The sequence below is a fragment of the Cyrtonyx montezumae genome, unplaced genomic scaffold (assembly GCF_038088225.1).
Source record: "Cyrtonyx montezumae isolate F1298 unplaced genomic scaffold, pur_monq_1.0 scaffold_39, whole genome shotgun sequence".
Taxonomy (NCBI): domain Eukaryota; kingdom Metazoa; phylum Chordata; class Aves; order Galliformes; family Odontophoridae; genus Cyrtonyx; species Cyrtonyx montezumae.
Genome location: NW_027072044.1, coordinates 59434 through 71818, shown reverse-complemented (window position 1 = coordinate 71818; position 12385 = coordinate 59434). Strand labels below are relative to the sequence as shown.

Genomic DNA, 12385 nt, shown 5'->3' with positions numbered 1-12385 from the left:
CTTGGCTACACTTGGCTGGGACAATAAAACACAGCCATTATGTGTTATTATAGAGATTAAATATCGTTTCTTGCTGAGGTTATACGAGCACTGCAGCCAGCAGCACAAAAGAAACTCCTGCATGATGTCCCCAGATGTCGTTTTCTTCAAGGCTGCGGAGAAGAAAGAAGATTTGAGTTTCCAAGCACTGCAGGAAGCTCTAAATTGAAGGATCCTGTAGCACCAGGTGAGACGCTTCAGGCAGGTAGAAAATTCAAGACATCGGTACCCCCGAAAACACGGCCACAAGGAACTTCACCTAGCAGGGGTGATTAATGTAAATTAAACAAATGAGCACATGCAGGGAAGCCACGGAAAACAAATCATGGAGCTGTGATTTGAGAATTGTTCTGAGTGGCACAGGTGACAGATCACTTACTCAGGAGGTGATGTAAGATTGAAACACAAATAGAACAAAGACGCCGTTCAGGTAATACACTTGACAGGACCAAACATGATGATTTATTGCTATATGATGAATAGTTTTAGCAATCCTTGTATCTTGAGACCAAAAAATAGGCTGTGTTTCGGAGGAGCTTACTGGTGACTGCCCTTGCTGATGAAGAAAGTGATTGCAGAGCTTCCAGGGCTGAGCATTCACCGCTGTGAGCACATCAAGATGAGAGGGCTGAGCCCTTTGCACCAACAGGGCAGTATTCTCATTGCATACGTGACGTGTGAGAGCAAGCCCTGCGCCCAGGGCTGCAGCAGAGACGTGAGCTCTTGGAGGTGTCCCTCTAACCAGATACCTTGTCCCAAGACAGAGACTCCAAGCGGACAGCGCGTGTCTCACAGCCCCATCAGCAACATGCATCTCCTAGAACCAAGACATCCAATCTCCACATTAAAAATAACTTGGGAGAGGACTCAATGTATTTCTGATTCCAGTGGAAAGCTTCTGCAGAATCTACCAGGGAACAACACTGCGTTTGTCTCCTTGGGCCAACCGTGAAGTGTAAGAGCAGGGCAAAGCAGCGGGAGGAATGCAGAGCTCTGTCACGAAGCCTCACCGGGGAGCTCTGCCTGGGGCACTCACAGCTGCAGTTCGTGGCCACTCCCTGATCATCTCCTGCAGAGAAATGATCAAGGTTTTCCAGGAACAAAGACTTTACGGGATATGAGAGAGGCAAATACTAACGTGGTAGTCCCAAACACACAGCTGAGCCTCAGCAGGTAGGATGGATAGGTCCTGTGCAAACACGATGACTTGGTGCTGTCCTCCAACACCCTCAGCATTTCTGCCTGCACAGACATAAAGGAGCACCAATAGATGCTCTCACCTTGCTAATTTCTCGTGTGGGTTTCCAATGTAAGGGAGGAGAACCAGGGAGGTACCAAACCCCAAACGTAAAATAGGTCCTAAGTTGCCAGTAGGATTGTTTGTGCCTCACCACATAATCCCACGCTCTGGTTGGCATCCAGCAATGGGTTTCTGATCCTCTAGGCTAGACCAGCCTCGTGGCACAGCCTGGGAATGACAGACTGGAAAGATGTGGCACTGGGAATGGATTTCGCTATGCCTGATCCTGAGCACTTTCATGGCAGAGAGAGCTGGGTGGGAGCCTGAGGTTGGCAGCACCAAATCCTGCACCCCTTCTCACCCTGCCTCTCTGTGTAGGTGAAACCACATTACCACTGCCTCTCCTGGAGTAGGAAAGGAAGCTGGGGCATAGGAACATCTCTCATGGGTGCAAGGGAACCGGCTTTGTATGTACACCCATGGGAATGCTGTTGAGAGGCAGCTTTCTGGTTTAGAAAAGGTTTTTCTCCTGTTCTACACAGAACCATCCCACGCTGGGCTCGGAGAGAGCGCTGGGAGCAGCCACACTCCTGGCTCTGGGAGTTCTCTTAGCTCAGCCTGGTGAGCTGGGTGGGGAGCTCAGGTTTTTTCCCTCTCTCAGACTTTTCCAGCCTATGCCTGGGTGTCCCTGATGGCTTTTGACCTCAAGGACAACCACAGTGAGCTTTGTTAGGGTTTAAGGAGTTGCAACAGCTTCCTCTGCCCCCACTTCTCTCCAGTCTGTACCCAACAACTACGGAGCACCCAGAACTGCTGGATGCTGAAGGTAACCCAGTGCCAAGCAGCGTGGCTGCTTCCAATGAACTTCATCACATCTGAGCTTCTGTTCCCGTTCCCAGCCCCACCTGGACTCCCAGCGTCGGATGAGGACTTAGAAAAAAAGACTTTATAAAGTTTATATCCACAGCTGCACAGCAGCCCAGGAGCAGAGGGCTCTTTTTGATGAGCGTTTAATGAGTATCGAGGAAATTGAAACCCCGCTGCTTCACTCTGGTTTGGTTCTGGTTTGCTTTTTCACCACATTTCCTATAGAAATGTGCAGTATGTGATAGAGCTGTGGTTTAGATATTCTGCCCGCACGCCTCCCAGTCCCCAGTGCATCGCTGCCTCTCTTCTCACATGAAAAGTCCTGCAGGAACCTCACCACTGCTGAATCCTCACTCTCATCTTCATTTCCCTCTTTGTGACCTTTCTATATCCCAAACACAAGGACCTTCCAGGATCTTTTCCACCAGAGAAAAGATTTGACCACCTCTGCATTCAAAGCTACATTCAGCATCTGGAGAAGGCTCGTGGGAACCCACAAGACTACAGTTATTTCTTAGGATAAGGTGCTTTAAGACCCCAAAAGACCACTCCATCCTACAGCTGGGCCTATACTACAGGACATCACCCACGCAGGGCCCAGCTGGCCACAGGGCACTGTCCCAGGATGTATCAGGGTAGATTTGGGAGCTTTTGCTCGGCTTTCAAACCCAACAGGTGGAGAACTGAGCTCTTTATTTGTCCCCTCTCTGGATTTTTTCTACACCCACCATCCTCTCCCAACATTAAGAACCCAACTGTGAGGATGGATGGATCTCAGGGCATTTCTGAGGCAGCTCCAGCACTGCCCATATCCCCACCATCGCCCTCAGCCTCTGCTTCAAAACAGGAGGCAGATAAGATATTGCCTGCTAATGGCTTCCCATATAAATATTAAGACCTTCCCTCTCAACCGGTTTACTCTGTGCACTGACCCCCTCGCCGAGGTCACGGGGAATGGGGAGCTGTGGGAGGTCCCCAAGTTTTATAAATGAGAGGGTCTCCCCGTGTAGGCACGTACCATGAGGCACCCGGGAGCCAAACTCACTGATTAATGGTACCAAGGAAGGCTGTTGCAGCACTGGAGCTGTGCTGAGGAGGGATTACTGAGAGATTTAGCAGTTCAGGTGGATTAAGGGCAATTTGTCTTTTGTCTGCTGTGATTCTTTAGGGAAAAAGAAAAAGGGGGAAAAAAAATAAGGAGCTGAAAATCATTTAGTATGCAAGGAGGAGAGAAAAACATGGCTGTTCCCTTTGGTTTTGATGCAGCAGAGGTGTGGATGTGGCTCCAGGTTCCCAGTATGGGGCTCATGGGGGGATGCACGGTCGGTCTGTGAGGTTCAGAGCGGATCCAAGAGAGCTCACCATCTCTTCCACTGCAGCACGTGCAGATCCCGTTAGCTCCTGAGCTGCCACAACCAGTCCCAGTGCCCCATGTGTGTGATGGAGAGCAGGATTGGGTCTTACCAGGCTGGATGCACCCATGCAAAGCATCCCCTGGAAGGGCTGAGCTGTGCTCCAACACGCAGCTCTCCAGCTGCACACTTTCCTTGCCAGAATAAAGCAGAGCTGGGCAGTGACCCCCTCCCCATCTGCACAGTGTGCAGGTTTTTTTTTCCAAGAAAAGCCAAAGGAGGGGCTACAAGGAGAAAATGAAAGAGGCAAGTGGCTGGAAATGTAACTAATCAGATTATAACGGAGACCATGCTTGCTTCACATCTCTGGTTTCAGAGGAAATCTAGATAAACAAGTAAAGGTGCAGCTGAAGTACCGCAGGCCTCAGATTGCAAAGAGTAATCCGGGACACACTGCTCTGCAGTTTGACTCCTGCAGAGAGGATCGTTGTGGAATAATTCAAGTTATCGCCCTGAGCCTACCCTGAGGATGGGGCAGGCATGGATGAGGCAACGAGGCAGCAAGCAGCCCTCCTCCACTTAATGAAAACCAGCACACCGTCCTGACCAGGGCTTGTCAGGGAAGCACAGAGCTGACCCTGATGAGATGGGGGGCTAGGGATGGGCAGGAGTGCTCCTGCACCAGGACAGCCCAGCTGCTGTACTCAGATTTGGTTTAAATACCATTTTTTCTACAGGGTTGACAAGATCGGGTCAAGTTCAAGTGAGCACTATGGGCCGTGGGCTCAGCCTCACAGATCCTGGCCCCAAACCGGTGCCAGGTTCAACTGGGAGATGCTGAGGGCAGGCTTTGGCAGAGCCCAGGACCCCACCTCCCAATAACTCATTTTTATGGCAGTTGGGAGAATCTGTCATTTCTTTCAAGGTGCCTCTCTTGGGCTGCGGTGAGTCGGACTGTCTTGCTGTTTATTTTCACATCATGCTATGCTGTCCTCGAGTTTCTAAACAGAAGTTACTTCCAGTTCTCAAATGGAAAATGTTCCTCTTGAGAATGGAAAATGCAAACATTTCCGTTGCGGTCACGTGGTGGTTTCTTTCCCACTAAAATCTTCCCGCATAGAGAAATCCATCTGCAATGACCCCTGGTTGTAAAATAGAGTTCAAACCAACCTTTCTAATCACAGCTTCCCAAAGCTGAGACTTAATATCCCTGCTCCCAAGATGACCACATCACTGCAGAGCCTGAGGAGCATCCTGCTCCTGCTGCACATCTCAGGTTTGTGATGGGGATAGGACAAAATTCAGGGCACGTGCAAGGACATCTCCCAAGCAGGATGCTTCACCAGCGTTTGGTTGAGGAGGAAGAATGGCCCCGAGCAAACCTGAGGCCGTTTGGCCATTCCAAGCAGTCTGCAGACCTCTGGGCAGTGCATCCGCTCATGGGCCGACCGAACCACTCTGTTCTCCTGTGCTTCAGCTGCCACCACCGCTGTGACCCGGGGTCCCCAGCTCAGGTGGGACCCCGCTCAGCCCTTCCCTCTCCAGGGCCATCCCCAGGCCTGGCAGCAGCGTGCAGCAAGGCTCAGCTGGTTCCCATCCGCCTCCTCCTCTCAGCTGCCCCCAATGAGCTCCAGATGCAGACTGGGTGTGCGAGGGCACGAGGCACTGCGCTGGAGGGGAAAAGCGGAGGCAGCTGAGACTGCTGCTTTTATCTCCTTCGCTGTTTATGAAAAGAGAATTAGCGCATGGTTGCCAACAATTTACTCTGGCAAGGGCAGTCCTCCAGAAATGCTTTAACCGCCATCGCAATGAGTGGATGGGGCTCAACTTCCAGCTGCTCCCACTGCACGGCTGCTGAGACCCAACGGCAGCCACTGGTGGTTGGGGGTGCTGCCATGCAGCCCAGCTCAGCAGAGGGACCGAATCACCACGAGATGCTGCAAGGACACCAAAGCCTGCTCTGCTCAACCACCACGCCAAGAGGCTTCTCTCCATGCACAGTGGGGTGGGCGGGTGGAAGCCTCCACCAGCTTTGCCCTTGGGGTACCCCAAAGGCTGTGGCATCCCATAAGTCACATCCTGACCAGGATGTGCAGCCCTGCAGTGCTCTGAGCAGGGACAGTGGCTGTAAAATGAGCGTGCTGTGTTGTTGAAGGCTTTTTCCCTAGGGCCTGCACCACAGAACTCTAGAAGTCATCACTGCAGTTGCTTCTGGCCAAGTGGATCTAAGACCTTATATTTTAGAGCAAAATGTCATCACCTGAAAGCTCTGACCATACCCAACACAAGCAGGATGCCTTCGGACAGGGAGCTCAACCGCAGTGCCGATCGCCCGCAGATGTTCGCTGTGTTTCTGGAGAGCTCTGCTGGATTTGGGGCACAGCTGGAGTCCGAAAGCTGGACGAAGCTGAAGCCCCATTTCCCATCACGGTGGAGTTGGTGTGTTTCTCCTCTCAGCACTGCGTAGGCCTGTTGATAGATAATTGGATTAAGAGCGAGCCAGCATCTGCTCAAGGTTATTTATTGCTTTTAAGAGGCGAGCTTTATTTGAAATTATTTTGGTCTTATCTTATTTTGGTGCCTGAGTTCTGGAACATCCTGGATCCACCAGCATCCCCTCTGCGTGGTGTCAAACATTTGCCAGGCAAAGTCAGCCCTCCCTGCAGCACTGGAGAGGACTGCGGAACATCTGCAAGTGGGTGTTGTTACACCATAAAACCCCACCGAGGCAGCGGCGAAGCTTTAACCCCAAGCTGGGGCTCTCCCCACACATCCCCTGTGGAGCTGTGACCCCTTCGTGGTCCTCCACTCCCGTGGGGACCCACACCCGGCAGTCCCAGCACCGCAGTTCACTGCTCACAAAGGCAGCGTTGGCCACACCAGCGTTCATCTTCCCCAGCCTCCCTGTGTTCCCCAGACACGCCGTCCTGCAGCCACGGCACCCACTGCGTGCAGGCACCAGGCACCCCGACCAGTGGGAAACACACGCATGCAGCATGGGAACACCCGGCAGAGCTGTGCCCTCTTCTCCTTTTCATCCACCTATAAACCTTAAGGACTTTATCTTCTTTCTGCTTCCCTCGGTTCAGCTGCTCACAGCCCTTTGCCACACCTCTGCTGGGAGCAAACACGGACAACGCTCCTCTTCCCCATACACCACGCTGGTGATTGCTCACTGTGATTCATCTGGGCTCTGCCAGGAAGGTGCTCAGCATTTCACAGTCCATCTGTCTGGAGACGTGATTCAGTACAGCTTCTTGCATGGGCTGGCATAAAACCAAACTTTTCTGGTTCAAGCATAGCTATTTGGAAAGGGATTAAGCAGTAATAAGCAGCTGGTTTTGGAGAATAATAATGAGAGCACAGGGTATGCACCATGCAAAGCTGCGTGGGGAGATGGGCCCTAAGGCGCAGAGGGGGCACAGCCCAAAAGGAAAACCTCCTCCAGTGCCAATGGGGCTGAGGATGGGGACGCTGGTGGTCTGGGTTGGAGGGTTTGGTGTTGGGATGGGTTTCTTGCACCACAGGGGGGATTTCAGTGGGAGTGTTTAAGAGAAGGAGGAAAAAAGGCAGGGGAAATAGGAAAAAAGAATGAAAAAATATATAGGGAAGAAGGAAGAAAAAAAGAAAATGGGGAAAGAGAGGGGGAAAAGGAAAAAAAAAGGAAAAGGAAAAAAGGGAAAGGGAAAACAAGGGAAAAAAGGAAAGGGAAAAAAAGGAAAAAGGGGAAAAAATGGAAAAAGAGGGAGAAAAAAGGAAAAAAAAGGGGAAGAAAAAAAAAAGGAAGGGGGAGGAAGGAAAAAGGGGGAAATGAAGAAAAATAAAAGGAAAATAAAGAAAAAGAAATAAAAGGAAAAAGGCAAACTGTCCCATTGCAGGGAGCATAGAAGTGCATTTTTCATCCTGGGTGGAGGATCCCCTCTCCCTGCGGGGGAATGGTGGAAGGAGGAGAGCGCAGCGCTTTCGGACACCCTCGGGCTCCGGGCTGTGCTCTCCCAGAGGGAAACACCCAAAATCCCTGGGAGGGGCAATGTGACCCCGTCATCCTGCTCTGAGGTGGCCGTGCCACTCGGCTTTGCTGGGACAGCAGAGATTACAAAGCTACGGCGAAAAGAAACTCGTGCAGAACCACAGAGTACCGCTCAACTGCCACTGGGAACGGCGCACAGAGCGGAGCGATGTCTGGAAAGAGCTTCGTCTGATGGAGAGCACCTCGCTCTGCTCTGCTCTGCTCTGCAGCACTACTGGGAATGGCTCATGGCATCACCACCACCTCAGCATCACCACCACCTCAGCATCACCACCACCTCAGCATCACCACCGCCACGGCATCACCACCGCCACGGCATCACCGCCACGGCGTCGGCATCGCCTGCGTGAGCGCCCGCCGCGCTGAGAGCCACAGGGAGAACGGAGCTGGAAGAATAAAAAGCTCTCTGGGGGGGAAGATGTGTTTTCAGATTGTCAGCTGTGCTCGCTTAAAATCAATTATAACTTCAGTCCACATGTGGTGCTCTTTTAATGAATTCCCCCTTCCCCCCTCCCCGTCCCGGATCGCGCTGTAACCTAATTCACACCAGCGACGGTGTTCCAAACTCTGCTCCAGAGAACTCCTCCTGACGTCAGCGCGGCGGAGCAGCGGTCCCAGTGCCCACCCGGGGCTCATCCCACTCAGAGCTGCTCTTTGCTCTCCCCAGATGCGGCCAAACCTCCCCTCCTGCCGCCGGGTGCGGGCCATGCAGGCTCAGACCCTCAACAGCTCGGGGTTGAGCTGCGGGAACCTCTCTGAGCCACATCAGCAATGGAAGGAGCACAACCCCCATCAAAAAAACACCCAAGGACCTTCCTCCGCCCCCTCCTGCCCCCGACCCATCAGCTGGCTCCTCCAGGAGCACGCCAACCTCGCGTCTCATCGGGAAGGAATTCCTGCTATTCCTGATCGCCGGAGATGAATCGGTCCTGCAGCAAAACCCTCAGACCGCAGAGCATTTCAGGGGCTCTTCTGCTCCTGGACGGGGCCGTCCGACGCTGCGCTCATTCCTGGGCATCCCCGGCCCCGCTCGTAAATCAAAGCGTTCCAGTCCCGCTTTCCTCTCCCCATCCACAAACGCTCGCAGAGGTTTCTCCTTTAGTCAACTCCATCTGGGCAATTGTTCAAATATTTGAAGCGAACCTGCTCTTTTTATGATAGAATGACAAGCTCTGGAGCCGTAATTTAGCCCAGACCTGAAGATGTCTGTTTCAAGGTTTTAAAAGTCCACCACGCTCAGCCTCACACCGAGGCCGCGGTTCAGCTCAGGGCGCACACCCTGGGACACCAAAAGCCATTGCCCTCAGGGCACGCACCTCAGGGCCCTCTTCAACCCGAAGTGGAAAGGCCTCCGGGATCCCATCGATCCATGAGATCGATGGATAAAACACATTAGTGCAGAGAATGAATGGCAGCACGACTGGAAGAGATTTCATCAATACAGAGCCATGGCAGAGATGGGCCCACGATCCCCATCCCCACGCAGATCCCGCTCCCCTGGAAGGCAACCTGTCCCCGTGAGACCACCGGGAGCAGCAGCGGTGGTGGGGCAGGAACCAGCCCACGAGTGGGGCACACGGAGCACCCTGGTTCGATGTCCGCTTGTTTGACCCTCGTTGCTCTGCAGCCCTCATGGAGCAGTGTCCCCAGGTGCCACCACGAGCAGCTCTGCCGTGTCGGGGCTCCTTCTCCATCACGGCATTCCTGAGGGACGTGGCATCCCACGCAGCGCTGTCAGAGGGAGCGAGGCTGAACCAGAACACAAAGGCAGAGAGAAGAGCATTTTCCTAACAAGGACCAAAAAAACCCATTAATCCAGCCTGGAGGGGATAGGGAAAGGCATTTCCAGGCTGTCAGTGAGCTGATGGCTTTCACAGTGACACTCCCTCAGCTCAGGATGGACTCAGCTGATCTGCCACCTTTCTCGCTCTGTGGATCTGGAGGAAGTGGATCAAAGGGAGCACAGGGAGTAAACTATGCTCCCCCACATCGCCCCTCATCCAGGCAGCACCACCTCCTGCACAGTGCCCCATGGTGCCCCGTGGTGCCCTGTGATGCCCCATGGTGCCCCATGGTGCCCTGTGGTGCCCTGTGGTGCCCCGTGGTGCCCCGTGATGCCCCATGGTGCCCTGTGGTGCCCCGTGATGCCCCATGGTGCCCTGTGATGCCCTGTGGTGCTGCATGGTGCCCTGTGATGCCCCGTGGTGCCCTGTGGTGCCCTGTGGTGCCCCGTGGTGCCCCGTGATGCCCCATGGTGCCCTGTGGTGCCCTGTGGTGCCCCATGGTGCCCTGTGATGCCCCGTGGTGCCCTGTGATGCTCCGTGGTGCCCTGTGGTGCCCCATGGTGCCCCATGGTGCCCTGTGATGCCCTGTGGTGCCGCATGGTGCCCTGTGATGCCCCGTGGTGCCCTGTGATGCTCCGTGGTGCCCTGTGGTGCCCCATGATGCCCCGTGGTGCCCTGTGATGCTCCGTGGTGCCCTGTGGTGCCCCATGGTGCCCCGTGGTGCCCCACGTGGCTGTGGCAGAAGGGAATCTGTGATGTGAGCCTGGAGCTGCAGGCAAGCTCTGGATCCCCGCGGCCGTGGGCTGGCAGCCTGCCCTGCACCGAGCGCCTCAGATCTGCATCCAGCGCCGCGGGAGGGCCCTCCAGGAGGCGATCTGTGCCGTCCTACTGTTTTGGATTAGACCCCAGCCACCTCCTGAGCTGTTCCTATTTACGAGGCTGTGAGAAGCGAGCTTTCAAGGTGTGGGCTGGGGGAGTTTGCCTCAACGAGGTGCCGAGCATCCTCTGGGCCCTGCACCTCTCTGTGAGCACCCATGGGTCCATCATTGCTCTGAATCCAGGGAGGAGGAGAAGCTGAGGACACAGCGGGCTCCAAAATGGGATGAAGCACTTCTGGGGCCGTCAGGTGCAGCTGCAGTGAGCGATGAGCATCCTGGCAGAGAGGGAAACCGAGTGAGACCCCGAGGAGACCACCTCCCCCCTCTGAGCACACGATGCTTCGCTTCCACCCTCTCCCGACAGAAGGTCCCCAAGGAGCTGCTGCTGGAGCAGAGGGTGGGGAGTTGGGATGGGGGGGAGGAACATCCACACTGTGCTCCTTTCCCTTCACTCATGTAACTCATGAGTTCACAGCAAGGAGGCAGATTGCCCCATCACCATTCCCAGCACCACGATTTCCAGCACAGCCTCATAACTTCTCCATCTTTCCTCACTTTAATGGGGACCAACGGCATCCCCCTCCCCCCCATCCCCTCCAACCCCACCAGCTCCGGCCCCAGGGGATCACAGCTCTGCAGGCGCTGCCCCAAATCGCTCCCACGCGGGTGCCCCATCCCAGCTGCCCTAAGTGCTTCCAGGAGCAGCTGCTGCTCTGCATCACTCGCACCAGGGGATGGGAGCCAGCATCTCCCCACTGCCAGCACAGCGCAGGGCCCAGGGGGAACATCACAGCCTCCGGATCCCCAATTAAAGATGTGTTCGAGGGGATCTGATGACTGAGTTTGACAGGGAGAAGAAAACCCTCCGGGTCCTGGCAGCAGCCAGGATTTACAAGCAGACACTTTGCTTCAGGTCGCTCTGCCTGAGCACAAGATAAAACCACACGGGGATGGTGCCTGCATTCCTGCTGCGTGGATCAGCCGCTCCTGGCACAGGGCAGGGTGCTGCAGGGTGCTGCAGAGTGCTGCAGAGTGCTGCAGGGTGATGCAGGGTGCTGCAGGGTGATGCAGGGTGCTGCAGGGTGCTGCAGAGTGATGCAGGGTGCTGCAGAGTGATGCAGGGTGCTGCAGGGTGCTGCAGGGTGATGCAGGGTGCTGCAGGGTGCTGCAGGGTGCTGCAGGGTGATGCAGGGTGCTGCAGGGTGCTGCAGAGTGCTGCAGGGTGCTGCAGGGTGCTGCAGGGTGATGCAGGGTGATGCAGGGTGATGCAGGGTGCTGCAGGGTGCTGCAGGGTGATGCAGAGTGATGCAGGGTGCTGCAGAGTGCTGCAGGGTGCTGCAGGGTGATGCAGGGTGCTGCAGGGTGCTGCAGGGTGCTGCTTCCCAGCTCCCATGGCCGTGCCCGAACGCGACTCCGCTCTCCCACCTCCATAAGTGCGAACATCCGCTGACGGCTTAAAGTGAAAGTAAAAGAGAGAAATAATAATATTAATAATAAAGTTGTGTTATTTCAAAGGTCCTGTGCTTCAAAACCACTCAGAGCAAATGTATGCACCGAAGCCATAAAGGCTCTGTTTATTGCACCCACAAAATAACCCTCTGCAATACAGTTCCCCTAAATTTATTGCTCTTCCAGAGCTGTTCATTCAGCCCTGGTCTTTTCTTCTTATTATTTCCCCCCCCCGCCCCTTCTTTTTTCCACCTTAAGTAGAATAATCCATAAATACTTCGCGCTGGGGAGCGCTTTATGAGCGTCGTTGTGATCACTTGAAGGTGGAAACGTCTGCGGAGTGCTCACAGTAATGCATCGCAGATCCGCACGGTGCACAGCGCAGGGACCGCTGCACAGTGCTGCGGGGGAGAGCAATCCTTGCAAACCACGCAGCTCCTGCAGCCCATCTCCACCTCTCACCCAAAAGCCGGAGGGTCAGGGCGGTATCCCTGCATGAGACACGGCTGAAATTGTTGTTTTCTCTGACGGGAGGAGGCAGCTCCTGAGCTGACGCGGATGGAAAGAAGAAATGGCCCGAAGTGAAGCGCGCCCGCTGGGATGGCCGAGCATTTCTGCTCCTCGCTCTCCCATGTAAAACAGAGCGCTTGGGGGGGAAGCGTGGCCCTGAAAACACCACGCTGAAAATCAGTGGGGGGAGAAAGGGGTGGAAAAGCATCTGCATCCCAACCATGGCCCCCACAGCA

The 12385-nt window shown here is 54.6% G+C and overlaps 1 protein-coding gene across 1 annotated transcript in view; it reads right to left on the bottom strand.

The window, feature by feature from the left end:
- Nucleotides 1-12385, bottom strand: part of EEF2 (eukaryotic translation elongation factor 2) — an 80345-nt gene that overhangs the window by 24378 nt on the left and 43582 nt on the right. The window lies entirely within an intron of this gene.